At 47.8% G+C, this 10,289-nt stretch overlaps 1 long non-coding RNA gene across 1 annotated transcript; it reads left to right on the top strand.

Moving 5' to 3' along the window:
- Positions 1-495: 495 nt before the first annotated feature.
- Positions 496-2,470, top strand: LOC116580021. The gene is made up of 3 exons (XR_004281494.1): positions 496-633; positions 762-1,265; positions 2,344-2,470. It is a non-coding gene; the product is annotated as an uncharacterized LOC116580021 (long non-coding RNA).
- The last annotated feature ends 7,819 nt before the right edge of the window (positions 2,471-10,289 follow it).

The following is a 10,289-nucleotide window of genomic DNA, read 5'->3' as shown; positions in this document are numbered from 1 at the left end:
CTGTTTCTAGAAGAAATGTCTCCATTCCAAAATTAGCTAACCATCAACATAACATAAAATAACTTGAACACGGTGTCATTTCACAAAGATATTGATTCATGCAGACTTATTGGATTAATAACTGGTTTCCCATAAAAGTAGTCGTCACTATGTCTTTGGTAGACAGAAAAAATATACACTGTAGAACAATATATATTGGTACATTTAAGCCTGATTGCTGAGCTCAAATAAACAAAACAGTTTTCAAAGGCAACATTACAAATGAAAAGAGAGGTGACACAATGCAACTTACAAATGGATCTGGGGGTGATGGAAAGCTAATAAAAAAAGACAACGATTTATTTATTCGGGGCATTTGATTTTACTCTATTGGATTACACAAAGCTCTAATTTTTCACTGCAGTCAATCTGTATAAAAGTTCAACTGATGAAAGCATATATTTAATTCCCAAATGCCTTTTCTTTCAACCCCTACTTCTTCAGAGTCGGACAACCTTTGGTGTCCTGAGTAGCGAAGTAGTTGGCTTACGTTGGAACAAACAGACCAGCGGAGATATTTAAAGGCAATAGGTGATTTACGGAGTTCCTAACGACAGCCAGTCCATTCTTTCTCCCCGAGAACGGATTTCGCCAGTAGGTTGAGAAAATATGCTTCTTTGCGTTCTTGTTTCGGTGTTTTGGTTTTTGAGCGTAGTTTCTTCAGTGAGGTTCTATGGTAATCACGTCATTGAAACTAACCTTCTTGGTTCCTCGTCTAACAGATCGCCCCAGGGTGTGAAGAATAAAAAGTGGGCACCTCACCGTTGGTTTGGCATGATTTGACTCAGCTGGCTTTTCTAAGCTCTTCCTTTTCCTCCCTTCCCCTTGCTGTGTCCGGGGCTAGCCCTGTTTGTCCCTTGGGTTTGTCCTGTTCCCACGTACTTCTGTCTGTCTGTTTGGACTTGTCTGTCAGTTCTCCACATTGCCATTGGATGACATCTCTTGACCATTCGATTTGCTAGAAAATAATAGCCATGTCTTCGTTATCTTGTTTTATTTCATTACGACACCTTATTACTGTCCTCTCCTGCCCCGGGGTTAAAAACTCCTTGTGGACAGGCTGGGGCTTTCCTCGTCTTGTTGATGGTGATATCCACATGGGCCCACACAATGGTGGAAGCAGCCAGAAGGTGCTCAAGAACTGAATGGATACGTCTGTCTGGGACGAAGACTCAGAAATGGAAAGTTTTCATTTTAATTTGATTCCAACTTTCTGGCCTGTCATGGTAGGCTACTTGGTATCTTCGTTTTTCTTCCTTTAAATAGAAGTGTTCATCTGCTGTCCAGAAATGGTGCATGGATTAACTCATTGCACAATGGAACAGAACAAAATATATTTATTTACTGACTTGCTTCGAAGGTGCTTTTCTGCTTATTCACAACGGGGTTAAGAGGTAGGAAGGAGTTCATTAATATGGAAAGCCAACCAATGAAGGCAGGGAGGCCCCATCTTACCTGGGGATTAAAGTCTATCCGGCCTGTGAGGTGTCCCTTTGGAAATGGCCACATGAGCTTTCGGGATTCCCACAACTGGTTTTCCAATTTATCTTCTGGTGTTGAAACAGATCACTGTTTCTACAGTGGAACACTAGATTAAGTAGTTGTATTAAAAATGAATATTTTAAAGAGCTAGAATCACACACCATGAGATGACCACCCAAGGAGAGACATGTGGGAATGAGACCCAGAAGGGACTGCAGATTCATGGTTCAATTTTATGCTTATTTCCAGGCAAAAGCTGATTGAGTGAGCTGGCAGGTAGAGCGGGGGCCACCACTTCAAGTAATGTTTTTCTTCCTCTGGCCCCTCTTCCCCCGAGTGGGTATGCATTCGCATTAATCCAACAGTGGTAACTCTCCTGTAGCTTCGGGCTGTCCCAGATTATTTGTAGCTTGATTTATCGCTTCTCTGGAGACTGGTGCAGACAGCTGATGAACTTCGCAATCCCTGGGAGGACTCGCTAGCTGTGTTTCCGTCTGGAGGCAGTTGGGGGGCGGTGGGGGGACGGCTTACTTGGATCCCTCTCTCCGGGTATGAGAGGTAGCCTTTTGGTGGGGTCTTGGGGCTTTAGGAACAGTCTTGAATTCCCTCTGCCTGCCAAAGCTGGGAGAGCCTTGTCCATCTGCCTCGTGGCCTGTGAGGCTTGTAAAGCAGCAGTCCAGCAACATCCAGGGTCTTCTTAACTTGACAGAACCTGGAAATAATAATGTACCAAAGACCCCTGTTGCCGCTGACTTCGGATCCTAGAAATGCGCCCTCCAGCAGTGTTCAGTGAACTCCCTAATTCCTGTCCTTGCCTTGCAGGTCCACGGTGGCTCCGAAAGTCTCTGGAGACAGATGACCCTGAATTGGAATGGTACTTCCGGCAGCCAATGCACTTGGCACCTGCCCTCCTCTGCTGGTCTATCCCGGGACAATGAATCAAAGTGTGATTGGCAGATGAAGTGTTGTTTTGTTTTTTTTTTTTTCCTCTCCAGAGGACTGGATACCTGCTGAATCTCATTTGCAATTGGAAAAGTGCAAAACTATTTTAATCCAGCACTTTGATACACAAATGAGAGAGAGGAGAGGAGAGGAAGCCTGCAGGAGAGGAAGGGCGGGGAGGGTAACCTCAGCCAGCACAATTTGCCACCGGCCCCTGGAGCTGCCGCAGGAACCGGCTCTGGAATTCCTTGACCCCTGCTTCCTCGTCTGTCCCAGCCCCCCTCCCCCATACTGATTTGGTCATTCCCATCCCATCCTTTCGGAAGATAAAAGACACCATGGGAGGGATCCATGAATAAAAGTCGTTATTTATCGATGCCAGTTTTGGGGAACATTTTTCCTTCTGATTCATGAACCACTTTTCTACATTCGAAAAGCAGTTCATAAATCGTTCAGCGCCGGCAGAAATTAATAATAATGAATCCATTTACATAAAATAGTCTCATCCTGCCAGGTGCTGATAATATGGGAAGCTAGAACCTCTTTGGGAAGCTAGATGTTGTGTGGGGGAATGTGTGTGTGTGTGTATGTGTGTGTGTGGGTGGGTATTTTCTCACACTTCAGACCTCACGCCTTGTATCTGTGAGCTTAACCCAAAGTTTAATTTTTTACTGTCCAGTCTTGATCACCAGGAGTTGTTATTTGAAAAAAATGGGACAAGATGAAAATAAGAGAAACAATTCAGTGTCCTGAGAAGACAAGTCACGAGCCAAGTAAGAATTTTTATCTAGCCGAATTAACCCTTTGAGCGGTTCTGAGAAATGCACCAGACCAAAGCATCATTAATTCCCAGAAGAGACCATCACCATTCATTTGTACACTCGCACACACATTCACACAAGCGTAAACAAACAGTGGGCTCCCGGGGCCATGAAGTGAATGCAAAGTCAGCAGGTTGATTTATTGTAAACTATGTTTTCCAAAGCACATGCCAACAAGCACAGATTCTAACCATCCTCAGTAGGTCTTCTGTGCAAAGAGAGTCCTGGGGTGAAATAAGCTGCCACAGCCCCAGGGTTAAGCCAAGTGCAAGGGGTTCTTGCCTGCAGTAGAGCACTACAGGCAACAAAAGGTATTGATGGGTTAGGCAAAACTTTCCTTCTTAGTTTGTTTGCCTTTCCCCCCTCGGAGGCAGCGGGTTCGATTCTCCTATTCCTCAGTTCTTAGAACTGGATTATCTCTGGTCTGTATGTGGCTCTTTTCTTGAGTTTACATTTATCCCCTCTGCCCCTCCCATTGCTCCTATTTCTATAGGCAACGTGTGAATTTTGTTTAACGTGCATTTTTGTTGTGTTTGCATGTATCTTCAATGTGTGTAAAGGCTACGGTGCTATTTTCTTCACTGCCTGTCTTTCCTGTCTCTGAAGGGCACCATGATCCTCCTGTGGACACACGTGGCCCTATAAACACACCGTGTGATGCTTCTGGTTCCACACGATGCTCCACAATGCCCAAACATTCTCCCAGGAGAGGGCACCCGTGTCGCAACCAGGTGGCAGCATGGCAAGGAGCATACTCTGGGATGAGAGTGAGGGTTTCTCTGGGACAGATGTCCAGTGGCAGAATCGCTGGGTCCTAGCATGTACGTCTATGAAACGTGACTAGCTGGCACGGCTGCTCCTAGCGTGGTGGCCTCGTTCTGCACACCCACCAGCGGTGATGAAAGCCCCGCACGTCTGCCAACACGTGGCACTCTCCGGCTGTCTGTTTTGCCAGTCTAAATGGTGTGAAGTGCGATCTTGTTCTAATGGCATTTTTCTAATTACTAATAAATGTGAGCCTCTCTTTATGTGCTTATTAATTAGCCTTTTGCATCTCTTCTGTAAATTGACTATTTATAGCCTTTGTACATTTTTTCCCCCTTCTCGGGCTGCTGTCTTCTTCTCGTGGATTTCTAGGACTTTCTTTGTGGTTTCTTGACTTTCTGTGAGGTTTTGGACCTCACAGCCACCTTAACCCGTTCCATCATTGTCTACTCACTGTCCACAGTGTCTCCAGAAATTCGCTGCCTTTTCTGCCGTTCTGTGGTAGGAAGACTTCTCGGGTAGCCCCTAGTGAGCCCTGCCTGGTGGTATCTCCGTGGTGGTAGAAACTTCTCACCTCCAACATGGACCCAAGCAAGGGACCAACTTCTGAGCGAGGATTTTGTAAACACTGTAGGTGAACAAGTGCAATTTAAAAAAGTAAATACAAAGTAAAGAGGCAAAATCTACAAGCATTTTGCCTTTAAGAGAATATGTAATGTTCTCCTGCAGAAGTGATCCCACCCAGAGCACGAATGTGGCTCCATGTCCCCCAGTGAAGGCAGCAGGTATGCTTTCTGGCAGCCGACAGAAGGAGAGACTCCTCTGTGATTAGGTCACGGCAGATCGTGGCCTTCATTGTGCTGACTATGGAGGAAGGAAGCTATTGCGTGGGAGGCCCAGGGAGCCAGAAGCTGAGAGTAGCCTTGGGCCCATAGTCTTCGGGGAACCGAGCTTGGAAGCAGATAGTTCCCTGGGTCGACTGGACCTGCCTGGAGCATGGGTCATGCCCTTGGTTGGAGTGCATGACGGACCCTGAAACCTCCTCTGAGGCCCACCCAGGATTCCCAGCTGCAAGGGCAGATGGCGTGTGCTACTGGAAGTCTCTGGGCCTTGAGATCATCCATTAGCCTGGTGCAAATATCCTGGGCCCATTCTTGGTTGCATACCCTTAGGAAAGTCTTGAATCTCTCTCAATTTTCACCTCATTTGCCCTGTTAGAAAGAGATCCAGCTGTATTTTTCCACAGAACCATAGTAAATTTCTGACCTGCTGCTGCCGGCCTCTCTCGCAAGGGGAGGGAATGTGGGGAAAATGGCTTCCAGCAGCTGATCCCTCACAGAGACCCTTAGTGAAAGACTAGCTCCAGTTGTTTGGTGTGCATGGCCTCCGGGAAGGGCCGTTGGAGAGTGCTTGTCTCACATTGGTGTGACAGCGAGACTTTGCCTGGACCCTTGTCCCCAGTGGCTCAGTCTTTGGAACAGGAACCCTCGAGAAGGTGGATTGTTCTGGAAGCTTCCTCAGAGAGAGAGAGTTCCCTTCGTAGGGGGCAAGACTGCTTTGAAGGAACAATCCTGTGTTCTACAGCAGACTTTCCTATTGACTAGCTGTGCTCCCTTGAGGGGGTTCACTTCTTTTTCTGGCCTCAGTTCCCCCATATGATGAATGAAGCAGGTGCACCTGTTGACTTCTTTTCAATTTAATGGCTACATGGAATGGAGCCATCTTGTTCCCAAGGAAGAAAAGGAAGCCCTCAGAGGTAGGGATTTTCACAGTCTGGAGGAAGAGGAAGGTTCCCATTGGAACTCACCTTCAGCAAGCTCAGGCCAAGATTGAAGGATTGGTGTTTCCTCTGGCTGCAAGAGTTGCCTCTGCCAGACCCTCCTGGTGGTTCTGTACCCGCGGTCCCCTACGGGGGACCTCTGGCTCTCTTGGCTGAGATCAGATCTGTTAAAAGAGCTCCCATATTCTACGGTGGTCTCTTGTCTTCTATCACAGCCACGATGCGTTCTGACAACGATTCCTGCCTTTAATTTCCGAGTCTGTGTTGGGGAAGAAATGAAATGTGTGTGAATCTGACTCACATTTATGTTCGGGGAAGTCTCACCCAGGCAGCCTTTTGAAATCATTCTTCCCAGGGAGGGAGTGCCACTGCTCCTCTGATCCACAGAGACAGACAAGGAGACACCCACACACCAAAGTCGTTCCAAATGGGTATGTGACTTCGCCAAACACCAGGCAGGGATGTTAGTTCCACTGTGACAGCCTACAGTAGGTATGAACTGATTTCGGGGAGCCTATGCTTTCATGTTAGAGCCTCAGGAAACGTACGTGCCTGGATTGTCTGGATATGGTGAAGCCATCATCACCCAAGGCTGTTGATTAAATAGGACCACAGGTGGCTCTGGTTAGAGAAAGAGACTATGACCTACTGATGTGGTACTTGATTAACTTCTGCTGCCTTTACCCTACAGGTTCAGTGGTCATTGAGGAGCCTGTAAAATGTCATGAAAAAACCCACCAACTACCATTACTACGAATACTATGACTACTACAGACACTGCTTATTGAGCTCTGCTGTGTGACTTTGGTGCGCCATCTTGCTGAACCCTCAAAACCACCATGTGAAGTAAATACCCCTATTATCTGCATTCGGCAAGAGAGTAAGCCAAGGTGTGCTTTAGGGCTACCAGGGAGGTGACAGTAGCTAAAAATCCATTTGTCACAAATAAAGAAACTGTGAACACGACTGAGACACAAATACAAGATTGGGAAAAGGTATTTGCAAATGTCTTTGACCAGCATGGAATTGTATGTAGGCAACACAAAGAACGCTAGAAAAGGTAGAAGAAAGGAACAGCCTACAAAAAGGGATGAAGGATACAAAATAAGTAACTTACAAAAGAAGAAATCCAAAATATTAATGCATGAAGACGCTTGGACCCATTAGAAATCAGAGAAATGCCAATTAAGACAAGGGGAAGATGTTCCTTTCTATGTACTGTATCCTAAATCATAAATCAGGGCATAAATCAGCCGCATGAGGCTGACCACTGGCCAGACATGGGGTGTGGGAGCTCTCACACGGAGCTAGATGACGTTTAGAACGATGCAAGCATTCTGGAGAACAGTCAGGCACGGGGAGCCAAATGACAATCTAGATCCACTCTGACTGGGCAGTTCTACTCAGTACACTTAAGAAATTCTCATCCAGGTCCCCAGAAGGGCCTGGGCAAAGGCGTTCGTTCCTGCCTTGCCTGTGGGGATGGGGAGCCGGAAGCCGCATGGGCATCTGCCTCTGGACGCGCGAAGGGCTGTGTCGTCTGGTGGATCCCCTCCTCGGGGTATCATGCAGCAGTAGAAACTGCAGACTGTGTCATCACTTGGCAACAGGCATGGACATAAAAACCCCATGCTCTGTGAAAATAGTAAGAAACAGAATAAGATAATTAATGCACTGCCATTTGCACACACACACACACACAAAAAAACAAAAACAAAACAAAACAAAAAAAAACCAAAAAAACACCTGCACAAGAAACGTCCAATCACACTTGGAAAGAAACATCGAAAGACAATGGGAGCGGGGATGGCCAATAATTAAAGGCGAGGGAAGTAGCTGGAGGAGGTGGGGATTTGGGGACAGTATTTCTTGCTACTTTATATGGGAGAGAAAGGATCTGAACTTGCTCAAAGGCTCACAGGGAGAAGTCAGTGAAGGGCAGGGGTGAAGAGGCAGAGGGGAGAGGGATGGGGAGGGGGTTCAATGAGAAAGGAGGGGATGAAAGCCCAGGCACAGGTGTGGAGTGTGTGAGCTGGACAGGTAGAGGGGGAAAAAGATAAACAGGGTTAACTCTCGAGGATGGGGTTCAGGAAAGTGAAGGGGCTCTCATTTGATCACCTTATGAGGATAGAGACATGGATGGCATGGTGAGAGTTTCAGGAGAGTAGAGAAGGTGGAAACAAACTAGGAAAAGGATTGGGGGGCAAGCAGAGGGCCCAGTGAGGTGGTGACCACTAGGGGAACAGAGCAAATAAACAGGAGCTGATTCCGGGCAGGAGGGCGGAGGGACAGAAGGGTGAGTGACTGAGCGGGTGGGCCCTGGATTGGGAAGAAGGGAAGAGACATGAACAATAATAGGAAGAGTTTGAGGGTTGAGAGATCGGAAGAACACGTGAGGCCAAGAATACCAGCACGGGGTTCCCTGAGCAAAAGCCAGAGGGAGACGTGATCGTGGTCATGGGGCACACGGTAGGCATTATGAAATACCGACACGGAGCCGTTCTGGGAAGGCCAGGGCCAATGGTAGGCTAGGGAGAGAATTGCTTTATCTGAGGGAAAGGAACTGAAAGGTGGAGTTGCTCAAAATAAGGGCAGGATTTGTGCTAGTGGGAGCATCTTTTGGCTACTTCCAAAGCCTCAACACATGGGGCTAGGAGTCACCAATTCCCCAAGGAAAAAAGGAAACAAGATGTCAGAGAAGACGGACTGACATGTAGTGGTGGGCACCCCTTCACAGGGTCGTGTACATACTTCCCTACTGTCCTGGCATTAACCCTCAGCTCCAGAAGCTGGAGCTTCCCTTCTTCGGTTATCTGGTAAAGGGGTAGTTGCGGCAAAAGTGTTGAGAAAAAGAAATGGGTGTAGGTTCTAAGCTGATGAGTTTCAAATAGCACAGCAAATTGTTGGAAAGAGAAAGATTTTGAGATCCCAGAACACAGTTTTAGTCATAGGCAACCATTTTGGAAGAGGAGAGATGAGCATATTCCAGACCCAACCAAGACCTTAAGAGAAGGGAAGGGTGAGGAGGACCATGTGGATAAATCTGCAGTGATGGCAGAAGCAGAGGACCGGGGCACCTGGGTGGCTCAGTCATTGGGCATCTGCCTTCTGCTCAGGTCATGATCCCAGGGTCCTGGGATCTGAGCCCCTCATCAGGCTCCCTGTTCTGCAGGAAGCCTGCTTCCCTCTCCCACTCCCCCTGCTTGTGTTCCCTCTCTCTCTTTGTTTCTGCCAAATAAATAAATTAATTAAAAAAAATAGCAGAGGACAAAAGTCATCCCACTGCCCTTGTCCCAGCATGACCAACTACGCATGGAACCACAGTTAACCTCATCTCTGTCCTAGTGGAGGATGGCAAAGATGGCGACCGGCCCGATGCCTGTTCACTGTCCTGCAGGCGAGGGTTCTCTGTTCCCCACGGTAGGTTCAAGGTTATGTTACCCATCTAGCATGCCCACTTAAAAACCCAGGCCACTCCTAAACTTTACGCCCTGTGAGATGGACAGGGTGGTTTGTATCTCTGGGGATAGAGGTAGGCTATGGAAGGGAAAACTTTTCTTCTTTTCCATGGAGGAAAAAGAGATACCCCCCGAATACTTAACAACTGTTATTGTACAAGCAAAATGGGAGCCACCTACTAGAACCCACCAATCACAAGTCCTATAGCTGTTGGGTTGCGGAAGGGTCTCAGGGAGGGCTTGGATGGCTGGGATGAGGAGGACCTTCAAGGCTCGGGAAGCTGGGTTTTGCCAACCAGGACAATAATATTACAATATTTTAGTGCAAATGCGGCTGTGATGGTGCCTTTTGACCCTTGAGTAGACCCCAGAGCGCCACACTTCTGGGCAGAACTCAGTGGAGGGGGTGGGAATACATTCCTGTTTCTCGTAGGGAAACAAATCAGACAGGGTCCCAAGGGCGCACCTAACTTGTAGGGCACGGACAGGAAGGACAAGATCAGGAGACACATCCGGACATGCAGAAGGGGCTTTTCCAGAAAATGCCTGGAGTCCAAGGATAAAAGTTCAGACACTTTGAAGACCCTGGATCTTGAATGAAATTACTCGTGCATAGTGAAAGACCTCCTCGAATTGTCCGAGATACAGCAGTTCACGTGCTTTAGCAGCTGATTTCTGTAAGGGCCACATGGTGAGCACAAGCCTGATGCCAGCCACCGAGAGTCTGTCTGGGGTGGCCATCCTTCCTGCTTGGACAGCCTCGCTCCTGGAGTGAACACCTCCAGCTGCCCCGCAGGCAGGTAGCAGGTGCAAATCTGTGATTTGGGGTAACTGATTTGGAGGGGTGGGCCGGTGCTGTTGAGTTAGGGGCCCAGGCAGACTGAGGAGCCGTGAGTTCTGGAAGGATGGCTGGTACCTTCTGTGGCTGGGGAGGGAGCCCCTGCGTGAGTGCCCCGATCAGACACAGAGATGCATCTGTTTCTGCTCACTCTGAGATGACGA

This window comes from Mustela erminea, chromosome 19, assembly GCF_009829155.1.
Source record: "Mustela erminea isolate mMusErm1 chromosome 19, mMusErm1.Pri, whole genome shotgun sequence".
In the NCBI taxonomy this organism is placed as follows: Eukaryota; Metazoa; Chordata; class Mammalia; order Carnivora; family Mustelidae; genus Mustela; species Mustela erminea.
This window is presented reverse-complemented; position numbering and strand designations above follow the sequence as displayed.